The sequence below is a fragment of the Echinops telfairi genome, unplaced genomic scaffold (assembly GCF_000313985.2).
Source record: "Echinops telfairi isolate 266 unplaced genomic scaffold, ASM31398v2 ScPeMD7_7467;HRSCAF=8505_1, whole genome shotgun sequence".
Taxonomy (NCBI): domain Eukaryota; kingdom Metazoa; phylum Chordata; class Mammalia; order Afrosoricida; family Tenrecidae; genus Echinops; species Echinops telfairi.
Window position 1 is genome coordinate 15423951 of NW_022111368.1, and position 6153 is coordinate 15430103.

Below are 6153 nucleotides of genomic sequence, written 5' to 3' on the forward strand. Positions count from 1 at the left end.
CACTTTGGTAGCATTTAAGGGTAGAAGATAACTGTTTTAAAATATCAAGTAAATAGCTCCTTTAAATGTGAAGAACCTGATGCCCATAGAGTAGTCAGATTTTTCACACTACCTTTTCATATTGGGGGAAGTCGTTTCTAATATAACACTGACAACGCCACAAAGTCACAGTAAATAAAAATCTGAGACATGGCTAAGATTGACACTTAAGAGACCACAAATGGGCAGTTTTACTGTGTACACCTTATAGAACATAAGTGATTGGCGATCAGAGGCAATTAAAGGCAACTCAAGTTAGAGACTAAGAAAAAGATCAAAAAACCTTTTCAATGACATGCAGTGTGAACTAAAAAGACATACACTTTACATGTTATTTTCAAGCGTCTTGAAGTTGTTGAAGGCATTTTAAAATTCTAAAGAATCCGCTCCCACATTCCCTAGACTAGCCTGTTAAGATACTCTGTCTTCGTTGCTTTACAAAGACAACTAGATGTGTATAGGGCACTCTGAATTAATTCAGTCTCTAAAAGAGTCCTGGTGGCATAGTGGGTTTGAACCCGTCAGCGGCTCCACAAAGAAAGATGGGTCTCTCTGCTCCTGTAAAGACTCAAGGTCTCGGGAACCACAAGGGGCAGGTGACAGGCTCAATGTGAGTCAGAATTGACTCTGTGCCAGTGAGTGTGGTTTTCAGTTGGGTGTGTAAATTACTGTGTCACAAATGATCCCTAAGAAGAGATGGTTAGCTACCTGCTGATATCAATCCTGATATCAATCCTAACGGTGGAAATCAAGTGCTTGCATCAGCCACCTTGGCAGAGTTTCTGCAGTGTTACTTTCCAATCTTTAAATGTGTTCTTAAATGTTTTATCACAGTTAAAAGGATATTTGTCTCCAATACACTTTGCAGACTAAGTAAAGTTGACTTAGTCACATTAAAAAAAGATGTGAAATGTCAGAATTGCAAAGGCATTGTAAGTACTATAATAATGTGCATATCCCTACGGGGTGGCAGAAGAAAAGAGAAGGTAATCAATTTTCAATCTGCAATTATCGTCCAGCATATTTCAAAGATAATTTAACAAAAATCCCAATAATGACACTTATAACTCCTGGATTTATAATTTCGTAAGCATCTACTTGTCCAAGATTATTTCTATTTGCTAGAAAGTGAACACAGAACAATGAGTCACACACATTATAGCCAATTATCCTAAATAGTTTCCTCAATGCACATTTAAGATTTTGTCTTTCCCAGGTCATAAAGACATCATCAGGTTTATTAGTACAAATAAACCCAGCTTTTCTCAAACAACAGTGAATGAATAGATAGACACACCAACCAGGTGCCTGGACATCAATTACACCTATGAATCCTTTCACATTCACGTCTCCACAACTTTTAACTTGAAGCCGCTACCTTTCCTTCTACCTAATTAAGGAAAGTAATAGAAGAGGCTGGTAGTTATGTTCAATGTGTTACACAAGGTCCATTCAAAAACCCTATGTTACATCTACCAAGTCCTCTCTGCCATGAAAACCTGCTAATCTCCAAAAGAAACAAAATACATGCCCATCTTCCAAATCTATTCTAAATATGGAAACTCTTTTAAAAAGAGGAATCAAGTTTTCTGAGACTTTCCACCTCCATTTAGTTTTTCTTCCCATTTTACAGATGAGCAAACTGAAGTCCAAGCACTAAATTAAGGGCAAAGTAAACCAGGGGGCTCCTCAGTATAGCAGACAGTCTTGAACAAAGGCTGTCCTTGTTCGGACAGCTTCTCCGTGCTGCCAGCTTCTCTAGAGCTTTCCTTTCCCTGCACCATCTTTCATCTAAACTTGTTCTTGATTATTATAGGTAATTATACTGAACACATGCAATATAACTTGTTCTTGATTACTATAGGTAATAATATTGAACACATGCAATATTAACAAGTCTAAGAGACAAGAACCTAGAACCACCTTGTGGTTACATAATCGTTTGTCAATTTGAGAGGATTAAGGGTGAAGGGGTGGAGTCTAGCCTGTCAATCAGGTCATAGTCAATGAGGCCTCTGTGTGGGCATGGCCTTCTCCTGAGGATTCTGGGAACTCCTGTCTTCCTCCTTGGAGGTGGAAGACACACTCTCTCTCTGCTAATTCCCTGGGAGACATTGCAGTTGACAAGACACATGGAGCTAGCTAGTGCCCTGAGCTGTGGAACCATATGGAGGCCCCTGAGGCAGCGCTGAGAAGCTTACAACGGCACTGAATCTAAAAGACTTCCCACCAACTGGCCTGTGATTGTCTTGCATTAAGCGTCATTGCATGTGTTTCTTGAGTCTGAAGAGGACTTTATAGATTGGTAATGGACATACGGGCTAATATCAGAATTATGGACTTGATCTGGACTGGGCTGGGATGTTTTCTCAATATTCAATTGCTCTTGTATATGAAGGCTAATATCAGAATTATGGACTTGATCTGGACTGGGCTGGGATGTTTTCTCAATATTCAATTGCTCTTGTATATGAAGCTCTTTCTTATACACGTGTGTTTATGAATGTGTTTCTCTAGTTTACGTAGACTAACACACACCTTACAAAGGAAATACTACTTAAAAAGGAGATCCGGCAGATTCACAACCCACACATTCGGCATCGTCTCCAACTATCTGAATGCATTAGGATGCTTCCACCGGCAAGCAATACCCAAACCCTGAGGACTACTGGCATAAGCCGTGAGAACATTCAATTAGCACAAATATCTGCATGACTGGAGGCAGGGAAGGTTGAGGCCCAGCATTTATTAGCAGCTCAAGAATCGAGGCTCCAGGTTCCTTTGGTCGCTCTGTTCCGCCAACTTCATTGTCGATTCATTTCAAGAAGAATCTCTTCAAGATGACAAGATGGTTGTCAATGGACATCGGGGTTACATTCACGTTTTTCTTTTCTTTTTTTAAAAAAAATCATTTTATTGGGGGCTTGTACAATTCTTACCGCAATCCACACATCCATCCATCGTGTCAAGCACAGTTGTACATTTGTTGCCATCATCATTCTCAAAACATTTGCTTTCTACTTGAGCCCTTGGTATCATCTCATTTTCCTCCTCCCTTCCGCTCCCCCCTCCCTCAAGAACCCTGGATAATTTATAGATTATTATTATTTTGTCATAGCTCACACTGCTCGACATCTCCCTTCACCCACTTTTCTGTTGCCCATCCCCCAGGGAGGAGGTTATATGTAGATCCTTGTAATTGATTCCCCCTTTCTACCCCACCTTCCCTCTACCCTCCAGGTATCACCACTCTCACCATTGGTCCTGAAGGGGTCATCTGTCCTGGATTTCCAGTTCCTATCTGCACCTCTGGCTTAGCCATATTTGTAAAGTAGAATTGGTATATCTATGTTTCTCAAAACGGTTAAGTTCTCTTCTCTGACAGAACTCTCTTAGGTCATTCAACCACCTGTGGCTCATCTATCGTTACTGAGGGGAAATCACGGTCTGCTCTGTGTAGTCCAATCAAAGGACAGGTACACCTGGCTGTATAGAAGAAGGTTGGATATATATTTTTAAATTTTGGAGGGGGGAGGGAAAGGGGAGTATTAACAATTTATTAAGATTTGCATCATCTTAATGAGTCCATTAAACCACGTAGAAATAAGTGGCAAAAAGCCTGCAAGACAAAGCATACTTTAAACATGTTAAGAGTAGGCAGATGATATGAAGCCCCAGACTGTTCAGTCACCTCATTACTACACTACGGAAGCCTTTACCTTCCGTTGCAATCAGCGTCCCAAATCCAGCTTCGTTGCAAATTCCAGCTTCTATGTCATGCATCCTTCAAAGCTTTCCTTTAGGGCCGAGATGGCTGTATGGATGGCATCTTCAAGTTCTAGGTCTTCATTATATCTTTTTTCCAGAAATGTTTCACTATTCACATAGTTCTTTTCCATTGCTGTGGCTTTTCAGGCAAAGTAAGCACCAAATGGATCTGACTGAAATCAGTAAGATCATCCCTCATTCCAAACGCAAAGTAGGAGCCATTACTTAGATGGCTGCTTGTTTGAATACACGCCTTGAAGACCCCCCAACACTATTCCCGTTGATAGCCGGGCACTATCTGCTTTCTTCACCACACTTTGCTGGAGTCCCCTTATCTTCAGAGATGATTTAATGCAGGTGAGTACTGAGCAAGGCCATGTTATCAGAACTAAGTGTTCTTGGACTGGGGCTGGAGTTAAATGGGAGCCCAGAAACTGTCTATTTGTCTATGGGATTTGCACAACTCGTGTTTACTTTGATGGTAGTATTATGGCAAAATCAAAACTCCATAAGACCAACTATACCAACAATAGCAACAAATCAACCAGCAAACAAAACAAAAACCTAAAGGCAGGAAAACAAAAGTGCATAGAAACAAAAAAGTAAAGCATTGTCAATCATCTCCCTGGTAGGTGTAAGGTGATTAACTGCATTGATAACGTCATCAATTTTCCCAATAACACAGCACTCTGGATGCTGTTGGTATGAGGAGTCTACACAAGTACAGTTCCAGTGCGAGCCGCAACCCATGAGTTGTTGTCCAGCGTAGTTCAATCTCCCATTCAATTGGGCTCTGTTTACCCTAAGAATGGGGATTGGTGCAAAGCGGAAACTTCTGGGATCAATTCTTCCAAGTGCAGGTCCCTGCCCAACAGATCAAAGCCTGTCATATCACTGCGGGGGCAGGGGAGGCATCAAGGTACTAAATATATGGTGATTCTGGGTCCCTTTCCATTGGACACCCACCAAGCCAGAGTTTGCCTGCAAGGTCCAATGACTGCCACTTCCAGAGCTGCAGGGCGGTCACTCTGCTTCCTCTCCCATCTGAGTACCCCAGTTCTCAATCCAAGCATGTGGGCAACTTCAAGGCAGGGCTCTGTTCATTCATCCTTTATGTTAAGTCCTTCTTGGTGTAGCCCCTGGGTTACGCCATGCTTCCTTCAAGGTCAGCATCCAAGGTCATCATGTTGCTTAGCCTGTGTGGTTCACCAACGATTGGGTAGAAACATATTTGTAGTGTCTACCCAGGAACATAAAATCAGGTCCATTGCCCCCCTGGTTCCCTACCTAGGGAAACTAAATCATTCTTTAGTATCTCTTCCCAATTCAAGGTTACTTCACCCCAATCACCCACTATCCTCACCAACAGAGCTATCACTGTCTCCTCCAAAACGTCAGTGAGAAGCTACTCTCTGTACCGGCTGCGCTGTGGGAATAGGGTCTTGCTAACCCAGAGAGTGTTGCTCAGCTAATTTCTGAGCCCTGTGTACAAGTGCTCTGTAATCTGGGCCCGTGCCAATATACACTAAACCTATATGCTGGGACATGGGTTCCACTCTCTGGACACTTCGCTCATCATACAGAATGGATTTGTTTCTTCTCTGTTGCTAATAAATACCACACCATTTGCAGCTCTAACTCCCACTGAAGGCGCCCCTCCAGCTACAGCAGCCAAAGAACATTCAATCCGGGCAAGATTACCAGAGGGGTTGAATGTTGTCAGAAAATAGCTGTATCCACGGTCCACCATCTTTACCCAGAGAGCCAAAGTACAATTATATACGTGTGTACTGCTCAAATAACTGTTTTCAATTGCATGTTGTTATTAAAAGGCAAGGAACTGTATTAGCGCTTAAATTCTGAGCAGTTTGCAGAAGACTGTGGTTAATGGTGAAAGCGCAAGATCCATTGACAGAGTCCCTGTGTCGATTAAGCCTCCACTGAATTCCTTCAACCATTAACCAGGGATATGAACAGCTTTGCCCTCGGGGAGATGGCAGAAACTCTAGCCCTTTACCAGCCCAGGAAGAGGCAGTCTCCATTAGGGTCTTGCCTGGGTGATGGAGACTACCATATCAGGATCACACAGTCGTGAGCTTGCCCTGACTGCCTTGGTCAGAAGGTCCTTCTGTCTAATGTGGTGCCCGTCTCCTAATCATGGCTCTGTTCTCGCGTCTGGTGTCCCACCTGTAACTTTGATGAATTGATCTGCTGCCAATCGTGCTTTTGCAACAGCCTCCTTTTTTAAGTCCATGAACCTCAGCAAACCTGTGGGATGCTATTACCACCTTGTGTTAATGGTCTTCCTCATCCACAAGTTGTGTCTTTGTCTTGGTCCTATGTAGG

General features: G+C 42.6%; 1 pseudogene; it reads right to left on the reverse strand.

Moving 5' to 3' along the window:
- Positions 1 to 1047: 1047 nt before the first annotated feature.
- On the reverse strand, positions 1048 to 5557 carry LOC101653343 (annotated as a pseudogene).
- Positions 5558 to 6153: the final 596 nt, after the last annotated feature.